Genomic DNA, 15,707 nt, shown 5'->3' with positions numbered 1-15,707 from the left:
AGGAAAGCACTTCCTATTTGATTAAAGACTGCTGGGAAACCTGGAAAGCATTCTGGAAAGAAATTAGGCTTAGACCAATACCTTACATTATATTCTATGAAACATTTAAAAAGGATATGTGACCCAAATATTAAAGATCAGACTATAAAAAAACTAGACGAGAAACAAAATGCATATTTCTCATGGCTATGGGTTGGAGATATATTCTTAACTAAACAAAAGATACAGGTAATTACAAAAGATAAAACATTCAACTGATTACTTGAAAATGAAAAGTTTTTTGTACAGACAAAATTAATGCACCCAGGAGAAGGGAAGTGGTTGAATCTGGAAAAAAAAATCTTTGTATGAAATTTTTCTGATAAGGATTTGGTATTCATAATAAATCAGTAATTAGCACACACAAATAGCATATAGTCACTTCCCAATAGATAAGTGATTAAAGGATATGAACAATTTTCAAAAGCATTCCAAAGAATTAAAAACCACAGAAAAGAATGCTTCAAGTCATATTAACAAAAAAACCAAATGTACATGAATTGATGCAAAGTAAATGAGCTGAACCAGAACACATTGTCCATAACAGCAATATTGTACAATGATCAACTATGAATGATTTAGCTATTCTCAGCAATACAGAGATCCAAGGTAATTTTAAAGGACTTATTAAAAATGCTATCTGTCTCAAGAGAAAGAAAGAGAGTCTGAATGCAGATTGAAGCATACTATTTTTTACTTTTTGTGTGTCTTTTTCACCAGTGTTTTCTTTTACAACATGACTAATATGGAAATGTTTTGCATGACTGTACATATATAGCCGATATCAAATTGCTTGCCATCTCATGGAGGGGGGAAGGGAGAGAAGTAGGGAGAGAATTTGGAACTCAAAATTTTGAAAGGTGCATGTCTATGTTGAGAATTGTTTTTACAGGTAGTTAGAAAAATATTTAAAAAATAACATAAATACAAGTCAAAACAACGCTGAAGTTTTGCCTCATTCCTTGCAAATTGGCAAACACGAAAAAAAAAAAACAACAGTTAATGTTGGAGGGTTTATGGGATGAATGAGAGCACATTGGTGGGTTGGTGGAACTGTGAATTTGTACAGCAATTTTTCAAAGTAATTTGGAATTATGCAAATTAAGTGACCTAAAGATTCTATTACTAGGATTAAATCCCAAGAAGGTTATTGATAATAAGAAAATTCCCATGTACACCAAGGTACTGCTAACATTACTTTTTGTGGTAGTAAAGAAATGGAAACATGATAGATGCCCACTAATTGGGGAATAGCTAAACCAATTGTGTGACATGAATGTAATGGAATATTTCAGAGCTGTAAGAAAAGACAAATATGATAGATACTGAGAAGCACAGAAAGATCTCTGCAAACTGGTATAGAATGAAGTCAGCAGAGCCAAGGAAATAATAAACATAATAATTACAGCAATGCAAATTAAAAGAGCAACCCTCCCTCACCGCCCCCCCCCATACCCTCCAAAACAACAATTAAGGACAAATGTTGCAAACTTATAAAGAACAAGCATGAGCCAATATAAGATCTAAAACAAGATGTTCTCAACTCAGCCCTTGGCAGAGGCAGGAAGTTCACAGGTGTTCCATGTTCTTTGTGTTTTCTGACTTTTTCAATGTATTGATTGGTTGTGTTGATTTGCCCTTTTCTTTTTTTTTATACTAAAAATACAATTTGTTATATGAGATTGCTCTCTAGGTGGGGAAGGAGGAGAGGCACTAGGGAAAACTATGGTGATAGAAAAATCCCAGAAGATAGCAATAAAAATATTTTTTTAAAAAATGCTAAAATGCTTGTTGACTTGATGATAGTCTCATTCCCTTTGACTTTGTGCTGAGAAAAACAGGCTACTTTGTAGACATCTTAGTAAATGTAGAGTGGGAAAGAGCCTTGCCAAGAAGAAAAACAATGGAAATTGTTGTATTGATGCTTTTTGTTTACTCTTGCTATTTCCCAATTACTCTCTTGCTGCCCTACCATAGATGTTTCTCTTGGACAAAGAAAAAAATAGAACAAAATAATGTGTCCCAACCATTGTACTTATCAGGATATGTAATGTTCTGCACCTGTAGTCTATTACCTCTGTTCTTTGAAGAGGACTAGCTGTCCTATGGAGGAATAGACTGAACGTACTCTCCCTTAAAAAGCTTGTAAATGAAAAAAATCTGTTTCATCCCCCCTCCCTCCACCAACATTGCAAATTAAAATAAAAAACAAAAGTTTTGTAACAATATTCATCTTCAAGCAAAACAAATTCTCAGATTGACTGTCTAAAAAGCCCTTTTGTCCTGAGTGTAACCTCTCTGTCTCTCTGTCTCTGTCTGTCTCTGTCTCTGTCTCTCTGTCTATCTTGTTGTCTGTCTGTCTGTCTGTCTATCTCTCTCTCAGGAGGTGGGTAGCTTGTTTCATCATCCTGGGAAGACTTTATTCCATTTCAGCTGCACACAGGAAAACACACCAAGCCTCAGCATGTTGAAGAGCTGAAACGTTGTGGATGCCAGGATTCTGTGTGGGGGTAGAGTACCTCCTATCATTGGCTGCCACCACTGGAATGAATGTGCCTTAGTCTTAGATGATATGGAATCTGAGCAGGGCTCCTCACTCCATCCCAGAAGATGGACAGGCTAGCTGGATCCAATGGGCTTTAGTTTTCATCCTGGGTAGAATTCTGGGAAAGAACATCTGAATGTGCTTCAGTAACTGTGTCATTGTCACAATATATATTACATCTAGACATTCTAAGGCAATTCTAAGGCTCTATGTGTGTCTATATACAGGTAAGTTTAGTTGGGTTCTCAGTGATTATGGGAAACAAGACTGTTTAAGGTTGGTATTGGGCATAGAAGAGATGGAGTAGAAACTCACTGGGGAGGGGGCAGTTTAGGCAGCTCAGTGGATTGACAGCCAAGCCTAGAGAGGTCTTAGGTTCAAATGGCCTCAGACACTTCTCAGCTGTGTGATCCTGGACAAGTCACTTGACCCCCATTGCCTAGCCCTTACTGCTCTTCTGCCTTGCAACCAATACACAGTATTGATTCCATGATAGAAGGTAAGTTTTTTTTTTTTAAAGAAACACATTGGTGGGTTCATTTTTCTGATTGTGTTTGTGGGTCTTTGAGTAAATTTAAACTTTTCATTATTTCTGACTGTTTTATGCATCAGTCCAATAGATATATTGTCAGACAGAACCCAATCTCGCCCTCCGCCATTTGGATAATGAATACGTTTGTTTTCTTTCTTACATTCGGGCTTTATGAATCTCTGGTTTCACAGCCATTGGCATTCTCTCATTGATGCAGATCTCGGAATCCTTTGCACTTTGCTTGGCAGTCTTCCTGAGTTGCTATGGCTAAGAAAACAAAACAAAGCAAATCCTTTGTCACTCGATGGCCAACGCTATGGTTTAAGAGCTTTTCTGAAATTAGCGGCGTAGCATCCTAGAGTCAGGGTTGTGGAGGCTGGGAGACCTTAGAGTGAGGAAACACTTGGATCCAAATGCCATCTTATCTCTGTGACCAGGGACAAATCCTTTATCTTTATAAACTCGAAGACTAATCTGTAGAATGGGTACTCGGAGTACTTAACTCAGAGGGATGTTTTGAGGCTCAAATGAGAGAATGCATGTCCAGTGCTCCAAGTGCTATGGAAATATCAGCCAATCTTAGTTCAACTGGTCATGGGTTGGCAGGCGCTGGGTTGTAATGGAAGCCCTTCCAGCTTGGTAGGAGTCGTTGAAGCTTGTCATCTTGCATTGATATACTAATTTCAGTGAAGGGTAGTAAGTCGAGATATTTCATTTTTAGAATAATTTATCGGTTAATAGTTCATAAGTCTTGCTACTTTGTAAAAATAGTGTCTGAGATATGGGATTGGAGCATTTATTTTAATACAATCTCACAACAGTTTGGGGCGGGGTAGGTGCTTCATTTTACAACTGAAGAAACCGAGGCAGGCAGAGGTCGAAGTGACTTGCCCAGGGTCTGAGACTGGCTTGGAAGTTGGCTCTTCCTAACTTCCGACTTGGCACTCTATCCACTGCACCATCCGGCTGTATTAGAAATGAAGCTGATGTCAAAATAAAAAATAGCAATAAAAATCTGATGATTTATTGATGGAGGAGGGAATCACATTTATAAAATTATAATAGAAAACAGTTTAGTGTTGAAGAGTGTAATGCTGTTCTGTTCGTTCCCCGAGGGTCAGGAGCAGCTTTCCATTTCCTCTTTAACTTCCTCTAGTGTCTGAAAATATCTGCCTAAAATCCTGATGACTAAAAATTCAAAGAATATGGCAGATATTTTAATTAATATTTAACATTATTATGGCATTAATAATAAATAAAAATAATAATTAATAACAGACATTAAAATCTGTTCCAGAATTTGCAGGTCTGATCTTGGATAGGTTTTGGAGCTAGAAAGACATTTATCTGATTTTCTTCCTGTTTTATAGGCAAGGAAACTAAGGCAGAGAAATTCATCAAATCACAACATGCTGGTGCTGGAAAGGACCTTTGAATTCATTTACGTCTCCTACCATCCCTTCCCAGGTAGGGACATTGAGACCAGAAAAAGATGACTTGTCCAGAGTCATGCAACTAGTTAGCATCATCCTCAAGACTAGAATGATTATTTTGGGACTCTCAGTCTTTGAATGATAATAAGTAGATAGATGGCACAGTGGATAAAACATCGGACCTGGAGTCAGGAAGCCCTGAGTTCAAATCCAGACTGAGACACTTTTTATGACCCTAGGCAAGTCACTTAAACTTTTTTGACTCTGTTATTTCATCTGTAAAATGGGGATAATAATAGCAGGATTTATCAGAAGCATCAAACCTTCCTAGGGCTGTTGTGAGGTATTAAATGCGTAATTTTTCAGTCATCTCTAGTCATGTCCAACTCTTTATGACCCCATTTAGTTTTCTTGGTAGAGGTACTGGAGTGGTTTGCCACTTCTTCTTCCAGTTCATTTTATAGATGAGTGAAATGAGGCAAACAAGGTAAAGTGACTTGCCCAGGGCGACACAGCTAGTAAGTGTTTGAGGTCAGATTTGAACTCAGAAAGATAGACTTCCTGATTGTAGACCAGACACTTTTATTCACAGCTGCCTCTTGTTAGGGTCACACAGCTGGAAAATATCTTTAGGCAGATTTGAACTCAGGTCTTCTTGACTCCAGATGCAGTGGTCTATTCACTGTGCCACTCATTCAAAGCCACACTTAGAAAATTTAAAATCACTTTATTAATCATAATTATAATTATTATTTCTAGATTTAGTGTTTTTCTTAAGATTGCTCAAACAGTAAATAAGCAGAACTAGAATTCAAACCCGACATTCTTTTCAGTCCGTCTACACTACATTCCAGCCGGTCAAGAGCATCATGAGAAGACCCATTACCGAATGCTGTATCATTATCATAATTCGTTCCTAAAAGCCTTCCTTTGTGATTATAATTCTCTTGCTGTCTCAACAATCAATGCCATCCCTTTCCAGAGCTACAATACAAATTAGGGTTGACGACTGAGCATCTTTTGGTTAAATACTTTGGCCTCCTCTCTTCTGGAGGTGAAAAGGAAACTAGATCAAAATGCTTTGTAACCGTTACTAAGAGGAGAAGCAGAGAGCGAGGCCATGCAAGTTAATAAGTTGAAGTAGCCCATAAGACACGGCATTGGAATTAAATGCTCGACGATAATTCAGAATGGCTTACAGAAACTTAAGAATGTGAATCATTTAGTGGGGCTGAAATTATACGGCTGACATATATGGGTGACACCTGAGAGCACTTACCTGGAAATTTATTACCAGCTTCTGAGCAAACAAAGCATGACCTACATTTGACTAAAGTCAGCTGTCGATGCTTAATCCTATGGGCTTCTTTTTATTAATGTCACAATTGCTAATGTGGTATAACATCGTCATTACTGAATAGCACAGCGGGAAAAGCTGCAGCTGTTATTTCTCCTTCTAAACCTACTGACTCATTAAATCTGAGTTTAGGGGAATACAAAATTGTGAAGCTTATTCAAATTCTGATTGAGAAATGGGATCACTGGGAAATTGGAGCGAAACTCCCGTGAAACACCGAGTGAGTGGAGGCTCCTTTTTGGGAGCGTGGGGGTGAGAGCTGAACTTTTGAGAGTGGTCCTTGCATTTCATTTGGACTTGAACGTCACGGACGGAGGAAGAATTAGCGTAGGGAAAAACCCCCCAAGAAAAAATAATAGTGGGTTTTTTTTCTGATGAGAAAATAAGATCCTGATACTGGGAAAATGCTGAGAAGATAAAAATTCTCCCTAAAGATCTACAATACTTTATTTTAAATACCCCATTATTATTTTAAGAAGTATCAGTTTTTCATCCTAATTGGATCCAGAGTTTAGTCTATTTTTCTTCAGTTTCTGGCCATTTTCTATGACTTATACTGCTTCTCTTTGAAGAAAACCCATCAATTTCCTAGATTATTATATTTGTGCAATTATGAAAGCCCTTACTTGAGGGCTCAATGTTTTCTTTGGGGTGGCTGCTCCCTCCATGGATGGACATCTCAGCCATTACACATGTGAGAGGGCTAGTATCCTGAAGGCAATTTTCACAAGCCCGTGTACTTTAGTGGAAAGAACCTTGGATTTGGAGGCAGAAATTCTTTGTTTTTGGAAGCCTTGCTCAGACATTTAGTCCCTCTGCAACTGTGTGAGAACTCTGCCTCCTTTTCTGAATCCGTAATCTGTAATCAATCACTGGCAGGTGCAGGGAGTAGAGTGCCAGGCTGGAAGATTTCCTCAGGGATAATAAGCATATTGGTGGCACAGTGGATCAAACATTGGATCTGGAGTCAGGAAGACCTGAGTTCAAATCCAATTTGAGACACTCTCTTGGTGATCATGGGCAAGTCACTTTCATGTTTCTGCCTGTTTCCTCATCTGTAAAATGGGGATGACAATAGCACGATTGTTGTAGGGACCAGACCTTTCTAGGGCTGTTGCGAGGTATTTATGAGATGATATTTGTCATCCTTTAGTCATTTCCAGCCATACCCAATTGTTCATGACCCCATTTGGGAACATGTACTGAAAGCAATGCTGGGTTTGACTCTTAGTTTGGTTTCTTTTTCACTGTATGATCCATCTTAAGCAAGTCAGTTAATCCAGAAATTAATAATAATTTAAAAAGATTAATAAAACTCTTCCTGAGTTCAAATCTGGCTTCCGACATGTATTAGCTTGGTGGCCCTGGGCAGATCATTGAACCCTCTTTGCCTCAGTTTCCACATCTGTTAAATGACTCAGAGGAGGAAATAGCAAACTACTTCAGTCTCTCTACCAAGAAAACTCTAAGTGGGGCCATGAAGAGGTGGATGTGACTGAAATGAATGACTTTTACTCAATAGAATTTATCAAGAGCTTCCTGTGTGTAAGGTTCTAAAAGTGCTTGGAAGCCCTAAGTTGCACAGCAGGTCCTGGTCGGTATTGGTATGGGGATTACGGAGCTAGATAAAAACGAAACAAACCTGTAGAAGGTTTGTGTTTGACGTGGGGATGTAATGAACCTGCCCCTCGCCCCAAATAAATAACATGAAGAGTCCTTGCCTGCCTTCAGAGAGTTTATATTCCAGCCTGGTAGGATCTATCTGCACTTTTGGGGCAGTTTCCCAAACTTAGGACTCCATACTATAGTGAGACATCACCGGAAGACTTGAGTGAAGGTTTTGCACTAATCGAGAATTCCCTAAAGAACTATAATAATAGGAATGTGAAAGGAGGTGAAGCATCCGGGCTCTTCTCCTGTGTTGTTCAGTCTGTTTCCACATTTTCTACTCCAGGTAAATCTGTGGAAGGGTGTGAAGCTGGCCTTTCCGTGGTCCATCTTTCAGGTATCCTACGGCACTTGGTGGCCAGAAGGATCTGGTTTGCCCTCTGCCTTCCTCCCAATCCTCACCCCATGTGGGTCCTCCCTAGGCAGAGTCTCCTTCTGCAGTGGTCTGATCTTGAGCAAGTCATTTCACTCTCTTGAATTGGGGCTTCCTCAACAGAAAGTGGCTCCCAGGAATGACCCTGCCTGGCTCTTGGGCTTATTGGCGCAATCAGACGAGACCTTGTATGGGAATTTATAAGATGTAAATTATTTTGCCTTTATTTCTTTGCTTTGGGCAAAGCCAGCCTTGGGGACCCCTCGGCTGCACACAGTACACATATTGAGCTGAGGCTGAAATGTATAATTGATGTGAAGAGCCAAGGAGAAAAATTACTCATAGAAGAAAGAAAATGTCCGAGAAAACACACACATTGGAGCATCCATTCCATTATGGTTGGTTTATTTTTCTTTGTAGCAGGAGATGTTACAACAGTTCTTCGATCAGCAAACAGACTAGACCTTGTGTGTTTGTCCTTTGGGGTGCTCTGGGTGTGATGAGGAAAGGGAATAAGCAAGTGGAAAATATTATAGGAAGAAGGGAATTAGCTTTTAGAAAGTGTCTATTATGTGCCAGGCACGATGCTAAGTGCTTTACAAATATTATCTCATTTGATCTTCACAACAACTCTAGGAGGAAGGTGCTATTATCATCCCCATATAACAGCTGAGGAAACTGAGGCAAACAGAGATTGTGATTTGCCCAGGGTCATGTAGCACTAAGTCTAAATTTGGATTTGAACTCATGTCTTCCTGACTTCAAGCCCAGGGTTTGGTTTTTAGAGTTTGCCATTTACAATTCTCCCATTTAGCAGATGAGGAAACTGAGATTTTAAGATGTGAATATACCCATTCAAGATCTTACTATCAGGGGGGCAGCTAGGTGCCTCAGAGGATAGAGAGTCAGATCTAGAGATGAGAGGTTCTGGTTTCAAATGTGGCCTCACACATTTCTGAGCTGTGTGATCCTGGCCAAGTCATTTAACCCCTATTGCTTAGCCCTCACTGCTCTTCTGCCTTGGAACCAATATACAATATTGATTCTAAGACAGAAGGTAAGGATTAGGGGGGGAAAAAGATTCTACTGGCAGGAAGTTAAAGAGCTCTTCAACCCAGGTCCTCTGAATCTAAATTAAAATTTAACACCTCCACCCATCCCACATTGCTACATGCTGCTTGCTGTTGAATAGATAATTTCCCCCCCAAATAGCTGATTTATCTGGATACTTTAATTCAGGTAAAGGACTGGGCTTGAGCTTATTTTTGGCACCACCATTGCCTTTTTTTTCTCAAGTTACATTTTTCATCATTTCTCAAATTAAAATCTAGGGTGCAGGTCAGAGAGACCTTCACCTCCATGAAGAGATGCTTTAAGGAAGAGTGAAAAAGGCTATTTGGTTGGACAGAAAGGGATGAAGAGACTGTTGGCACAAGGGTAGGTAAAGGTGGAGGCTACATTCTATTGAGGTTGCATGATGATCTGGGAAGGATTCCAGATCAGATAAAGGCATTTTTTCTCTTTCAGAGTAAAGGAATGTTTGGTTCAATAAGAAATGTGTTCTTCTCTGAGGCAAGATCTCAAAGGTAAGGTGGAGAAGTAGGTTGGTAGTTCATGATGTATTATCATGGGATCATAGATCTAGTACCCGCTGGGTCACAGAGGCTATCTATTCCAAGCACCTCATTTTATAAATGAGGAACTGGAGCCAAGGGAGGTGACTTGCCTAGGATCCCACAGCTAGGAACTGTCTGAAGGAGGACCTAATGTTGCATTCTAAACTCCAAAAGTAAAATATGGACCTATTTATTGAATATTCACATCTAATCTAACACTGAAATCCTTGTTTAGCCCTTAGCAATTTTTAAAAAATGTTGAGTCCATTGGCGGATATCTTTTTACCACTGTGAACAACACCTCCACTGACACAGACTGCAAGACTTATCTTCCATCTTGACTGATTTTTGTTGGCTTTGGACCCAATGGGTTGGCAGTCTTCCTCTGGTTTTCATTCATCTTCCATCTTGCTTCTTAATGATCAGCCTTCTTTTCTTGTCATATAGAATTACTGTGTTTGTTTCTTGATTTCCCCCTGCTATCTCATCTTTCAAAATTATTTTATTTATTTGTTTGTTTTCATCCTTTTTATTTATTTATATTCATTTATTTATTTTCATCTTCATTCATTCAATTATTTATTTTCATTTATTTATTTTTTAGAATGACTTGAAATAGGAATCAAGAAATGTCAGAGTTAAGAGGGGGCACTGTGAATCAAAACAACTCTGAGGTATCACCTCACACCTAGCAGATTGGCTAACATGACAGCAAAGGAAAGTAATGAATGCTGGAGGGGATGTGGCAAAGTAGGGACATTAATTCATTGCTGGTGGAGTTGTGAATTGATCCAACCATTCTGGAGGGCAATTTGGAACTATGCCCAAAGGGCGATAAAAGACTGCCCTTTGATCCAGCCATAGCACTGCTGGGCTTGTACCCCAAAGAGATAATAAGGAAAAAGACTTGTACAAGAATGTTCATAGCTGCGCTCTTTGTGGTGGCCCAAATTTGGAAAACGAGGGGATGCCCATCAATTGGGGAATGGCTGAACAAATTGTGGTATATGTTGGTGATGGAATACTATTGTGCTAAAAGGAATAATAAAGTGGAGGAATTCCATGGAGACTGGAACGACCTCCAGGAAGTGATGCAGAGTGAGAGGAGCAGAACCAGGAAATCATTATACACAGAGACTGATACACTGTGGTACAATCGAAGGTTATGGACTTCTCCATTAGTGTCAATGCAATGTCTCTGAACAATCTGCAGGGATGTAGGAGAAAAAAACACTGTCCACAAGCAGAAGAGAAATTGTGGGAGTAAAAACACCGAGGAAAAGCAACTGCTTGACTACAGGGGTTGAGGAGACATGATTGAGGAGAGACTCTAAATGAACACTAATGCAAATACCAACAACATGGAAATGGGTTCGAATCAAGGACACATATGATACCCAATGGAATCGCGCATCGGCTATGGGAGGGGTGGTGGAGGGGTGGGGAGGAAAAGAAAATGATCTTTGTCTCCAATGAATAATGTTTGAAAATGACCAAATAAAACAATGTTTAAAAGGGAAAAATATGTAATCATAAATATGTATGTATTGATATATTATGATAAATTATATTTATGATAATAAAAAAGAAGGAAAAAAAAGATGGGGCAGTGTGGTGTGCCAAACAAGGGAGATGATGCCGTCCTCCTAGCTCACATCAGCTCTACAGAAGCCCTTTAAACACTATAGAATAGAGCCACTAGCCCAGTTCAGGTAATAATATTGGCTCACATTTATATACAGCATTTTAAGGATTGTAAAGTCCTTTTAAAATTGTTATCTTGTTCGATCCTCACAATAATTCTGAGATTTAGATGCTATTATTATATACATTTTATAGATAAGGAAGCTGAAGCTAGGAGAGTTTCATTGACTTGTGTAGGCTCATCCAGGTAGTCAGTATCTAAGGAAGGATTCAGACTCTTAGTCCAGATCTCTGTGCCCCGCACCAGCCAGCCAATTCGACATAGTCTTCTAGGGAAGACAGATATACTGGGTTGGAAGTTGAGGTCTTAGGTTCAAGTCCTGGTACTGCCACTGCTGCTCCCTGACTGCAGGCAAATAATTTCCCTTCTTTCAGCCTCAAGTTCCTCATCTGTGTAAAGAGGGGATTGCACTTGATGGCATCTAAATTTAAGTCTTCAGTAAACTCTGCTCTCGTCCATTCCTTCAAGTCGTAGGCTAAATGTCTTCTTCAAGAGGGCAATCACTATGGTCCAGGTTAGTGACTCTGATTCATGTGGTCTCTTCCTCTTGTCCAAGATCATTCAGCCCCCCTAAAATGATGCTCATTGTCTTTCACAGAAATAATTTTCTGATGTTCATCCAATCTACTAATCTATTCTGATTGACCAAGAGTAAAGTGTGTTATAGTCACACCCCGAAGCTCTAGTCTTTCCATAGATTTCATTTGAGGAATGTGGAGTTCCCTAGGATGCCATCCGAGTGATCTAGGACTAGAAAAGCGGTGGGGCCAGCATCTGATGAGGGTGAGGGATAACCGATGGATCTCCTGTGCACTACATCAGGCACAAAATATTAAAAGATGTAGATGAAGGCTTCTAGCACGTGGGGCAGACGCATGGAGGATTCATGGAAGACTCGGACAACAAGGAGACGGGATGGATGAGTTGCCATATATATCATTGGAGTTAACGCCCCTCTGGACGGGGCAGGGTCCAACAGAACCCATTATACTCTCTACACAGAAGACTCTAAGATGAGGCAAGGCAGAAATTATACTACTTTGAGAGATTAAAAAATATATTTTTTCTTTTTTTTACAAGTCTGCTTTTTTCATGCTAGAACGTAAACTCCTCAAGGTTAGTGACTTAGGTTTTTATCTTTGTTTTCCCTGGTGTCTATGATAGCACCCAGGACATAGCAGGCATTTAATAATTCCTTATTGACAGACTCATTTATGAAGGTACTCAGGTCATTATTGAGGCTGAAGACTTATATAGCAGCACCAGAAGTAAAGGAGAAGGTCAAGATGGATTTAAAAAAAGCATGTAGGATAAACAGTGATGTACATAAAATGTCAAACTGAAGCGACAGCAAAAAAGGAAGGAGGATGACTCTTCTGATGACTCATAGGGACTAAGTTTCTCACACTTATTCCTGGGAGAAGCTCAAACAGAGCAAACAATGGAAAGAGGGAAAAGGCTCACACAACGCGACTGGTTCCATCCATGGACTTACTTACATCAGTGATCTCTCATAGAATAAATCTTGCTACAAATCCACATTGTATCTAGATTTAAAAATGCAGTCTGCTCATTGCAGCTCATGTTTCAGTAAGTGCTGGGGAAGGAAGGTCATGGGAACAGGTCAGTTGGCAGGAGACACCAGCAATCTGGGGCTCACATAACGATTTAATTATACGAGGCAGCAGTTCATGCAAATAGACGGTGGGGATGGTGAGTTTTCTCTGTTCCTTGGGAACCCGGTATTCCCTGAATCACAGAATCTCAGCGAGATCTCCTCGTTGATCTAAATATTCCAACCCATACCTGAACAAGCATCGGCTCTTCCAGCCACACAGATAAGGCATCACTTAGCATTCATTTGATAGCCTCTCTTAAGGAAAAATCTACGAAATCCTGAAACAACTTGCTAGCTCTGGGAAATTCTTCCTCACATCTCTTTGTAATTTCTAACTGTTGCCTGCAGTTCTGCCTGCTGGAGTCCAGCAGAACAAGACTGGTTGACCTTCTAGAGAAGAGCTCTTCAAATATGGGGACAAAACTACCGTTTCCCCCCAACGTCCAAGACTTCTCTTCTCCAAGCCCGATGTCTCCAGGTGTCCTCAACTGCTCCTTCACCTATGGTTCAGATTCTCTTAGTGTTCAGAGAGTAACAGTTCAGGTTTTTCATTTTCAGAGATTAGGGTGATAGTGTTTTGTGGCTATGTCAAAGACCAATCCAGAATGAAGTAGAGTAAGAATGGTTTCCAGTTAGTGTGATAACCTTACAGTTGGGATGAATTTGCCATTCGTTACCCATTTGTCCTCCACAAGATTCTGGTTGGGATAGGGAGTGGAATCATGATCATCCCCATTTTATAGACTAGGTAAGGAGGGCGGCTCAAGACCAGGACTAGGAAATGACAGCCTCAGAACTGAGCTTTTGAGATTTTAACTTGAAAGAATCTCGGAGGATGTGGGGTCTGTTTCCTGATTTTACCGCGAACAGAGAGGTCCAGAGAGGGGAAGGGGCTTTCCCAAGGCTACATCAGAACTCAGTAGCCAGCTTAACTCGTCTTTCTAGAGCATGTTTACAAAGCATGCATTTTCTGGGTGATTCTCAATACGTTGGTGAGGTAGAGATCACAGGCATTATTGCTGTTCACATTTAAGAGATGGAAAACCAAGGTTCAGAGAGATAAGGCTTTTCCAAGAGTGTAAAGGAATTTTGATTTCAGTTCCAGTATTTTCTCTATTAGACCACACAGAGCCTCTTTAAGGCCAGGGCTTTCATTCATTACATTCATTAGAATGTTTCCTAATTCATTCATTCATTATAGAATACATTCATTAGAAATAATAATAATATAATGACATTTTAGAGCTTCAAAGTTTGCAAAGTACTTTACATGCATTATCTATCACATTTCAACCTTATAAGCTTGTCGGTTGGTAAAACCATTCCATTATACAGATGAGGAAACTGAGTCTCAAAGAGGTGAGTGGATTTGTTCAGGGTCACCTGGCTAGTGTTTGATGGAGCATTTGAACCCAGCTCTTTTCTTAAGATTCTAGTCTAGAACCCTGTTCAGTATTCTGGGTCCAGAACATGCTGTTCTTTGAGGCAGAGCTATTGTTGTTGCTGCTGCTGCTGCTGCTGCTCCTCAGTGGCGGCTGCCATGGGCGGCTCTGCTTCCTGTGCTCAAAGGGGTTTGTTTCCCACAATGGGCAGCAGCCCCGCTGCTTAGGGCTCTGTTCCAGCTGGGCTGGCTACTGCTACTGTTTCTCAGCTGTCCAGTTGTGCAACACGGCTTGACCTTGCTCCCTCGTGTCTCTTTGAACATGCATCTGCCCTCATTTGCATGTTATGAGCCCACTTCCACTGACCGTACAGGGAGGATGCCCTCAGTCTGTTTGCTTATGCCCAGCTTGGTGGAGGTTGCTATGAGAATGTCCTTTTGATATTGGTCAGGTGGTTCAGTCTCAAGGCTTTGGGGCTGTTGATGGCTTGTATTGAATTTTTTTTAAACCTTCACCTTCTTGCTTAGAATTAATTCTGTGTATTGGCTCCAAGCAGAAGAGTGGTAAGGGGCTGGGCAATGAGGGTCAAGTGACTTGCCCAGGGTCACACAGCTGGGAAGTGTCTGAGGCTAGATTTGAACCCAGGAACCTCCCAGCTTTAGGCCTGGTGCTCTTCCCACTTCGCCACCCAGCTTCTCCCATCATTGAATTCCTTTAAGCAGTCCATTAGTAACATAGATGTATGTTGTCTGGGACATCACCTCTTATCACCCACGTCTCTGACTGTTGTGTGCCCAGGCAGGTCTATATAGATCTATTACAGAATAAGAGTTGTGCAGTGATGAAATATGAAGAGTGAGATGATCAGAGCAAGAGAATATTATATACAGCAACAGAAATACTGTTAAAGCATGACTTGTGTAGGCTACCTCCAGAGAAAGAGCCAAGAAGCAGAACAAGCAAGACAGTCTTGGACTAGGATGCAGGCAGGAGCTTGACCTTAAGAAAGCTCTCTAGGCCTTGGTTTTCTCATTCTTAGAAGAAGGGATTTGAACGGATGACTTCTGCAGGTTCCTTTAAGTTATAAATGTATGAGGCTAGAGGTTGCGAATGTTGGTTCCATTCATAGAGATTTCCTTACTATATCCATGAAGTCACAGGATATATCCAAAAAGTCAAACAAAGAGAAAAGAAGTAGTAGAAAGGAGGGAACTCCATTTTATAATTAAGGAAACCGAGGCAGAGAGCAGTTAAGGGACTTTTCTAGGGTCACCTATAAATATCTGAGGCTAGATTGAACTCATGTATTATAGATTTTAGGGCCCATGCCCTTATCTACATCTCCACCCAGATGCCTCTAGTAAAATATAAACTTAGTGACAAGGTTTATTTTTTCTTCCTCCCTCCCTTCCTTCCTTCTCTCCCTCTTTCCTCTCTCT

At 40.3% G+C, this 15,707-nt stretch overlaps 1 long non-coding RNA gene across 6 annotated transcripts in view; it reads left to right on the top strand.

The window, feature by feature from the left end:
* Positions 1 to 2,339: 2,339 nt before the first annotated feature.
* Positions 2,340 to 15,707, top strand: part of LOC103101232 (uncharacterized) — a 202,465-nt gene continuing 189,097 nt past the window's right edge. For 5 of the 6 annotated variants that reach the window (XR_008912486.1, XR_008912488.1, XR_008912489.1 and 2 more), the window contains exons 1-2: positions 2,819 to 3,083; positions 4,487 to 4,583. This is a non-coding gene — a long non-coding RNA (uncharacterized LOC103101232). The other variant, XR_008912485.1, reaches the window with a different exon arrangement.

This window comes from Monodelphis domestica, chromosome 5, assembly GCF_027887165.1.
Source record: "Monodelphis domestica isolate mMonDom1 chromosome 5, mMonDom1.pri, whole genome shotgun sequence".
Taxonomy (NCBI): domain Eukaryota; kingdom Metazoa; phylum Chordata; class Mammalia; order Didelphimorphia; family Didelphidae; genus Monodelphis; species Monodelphis domestica.
This window is presented reverse-complemented; position numbering and strand designations above follow the sequence as displayed.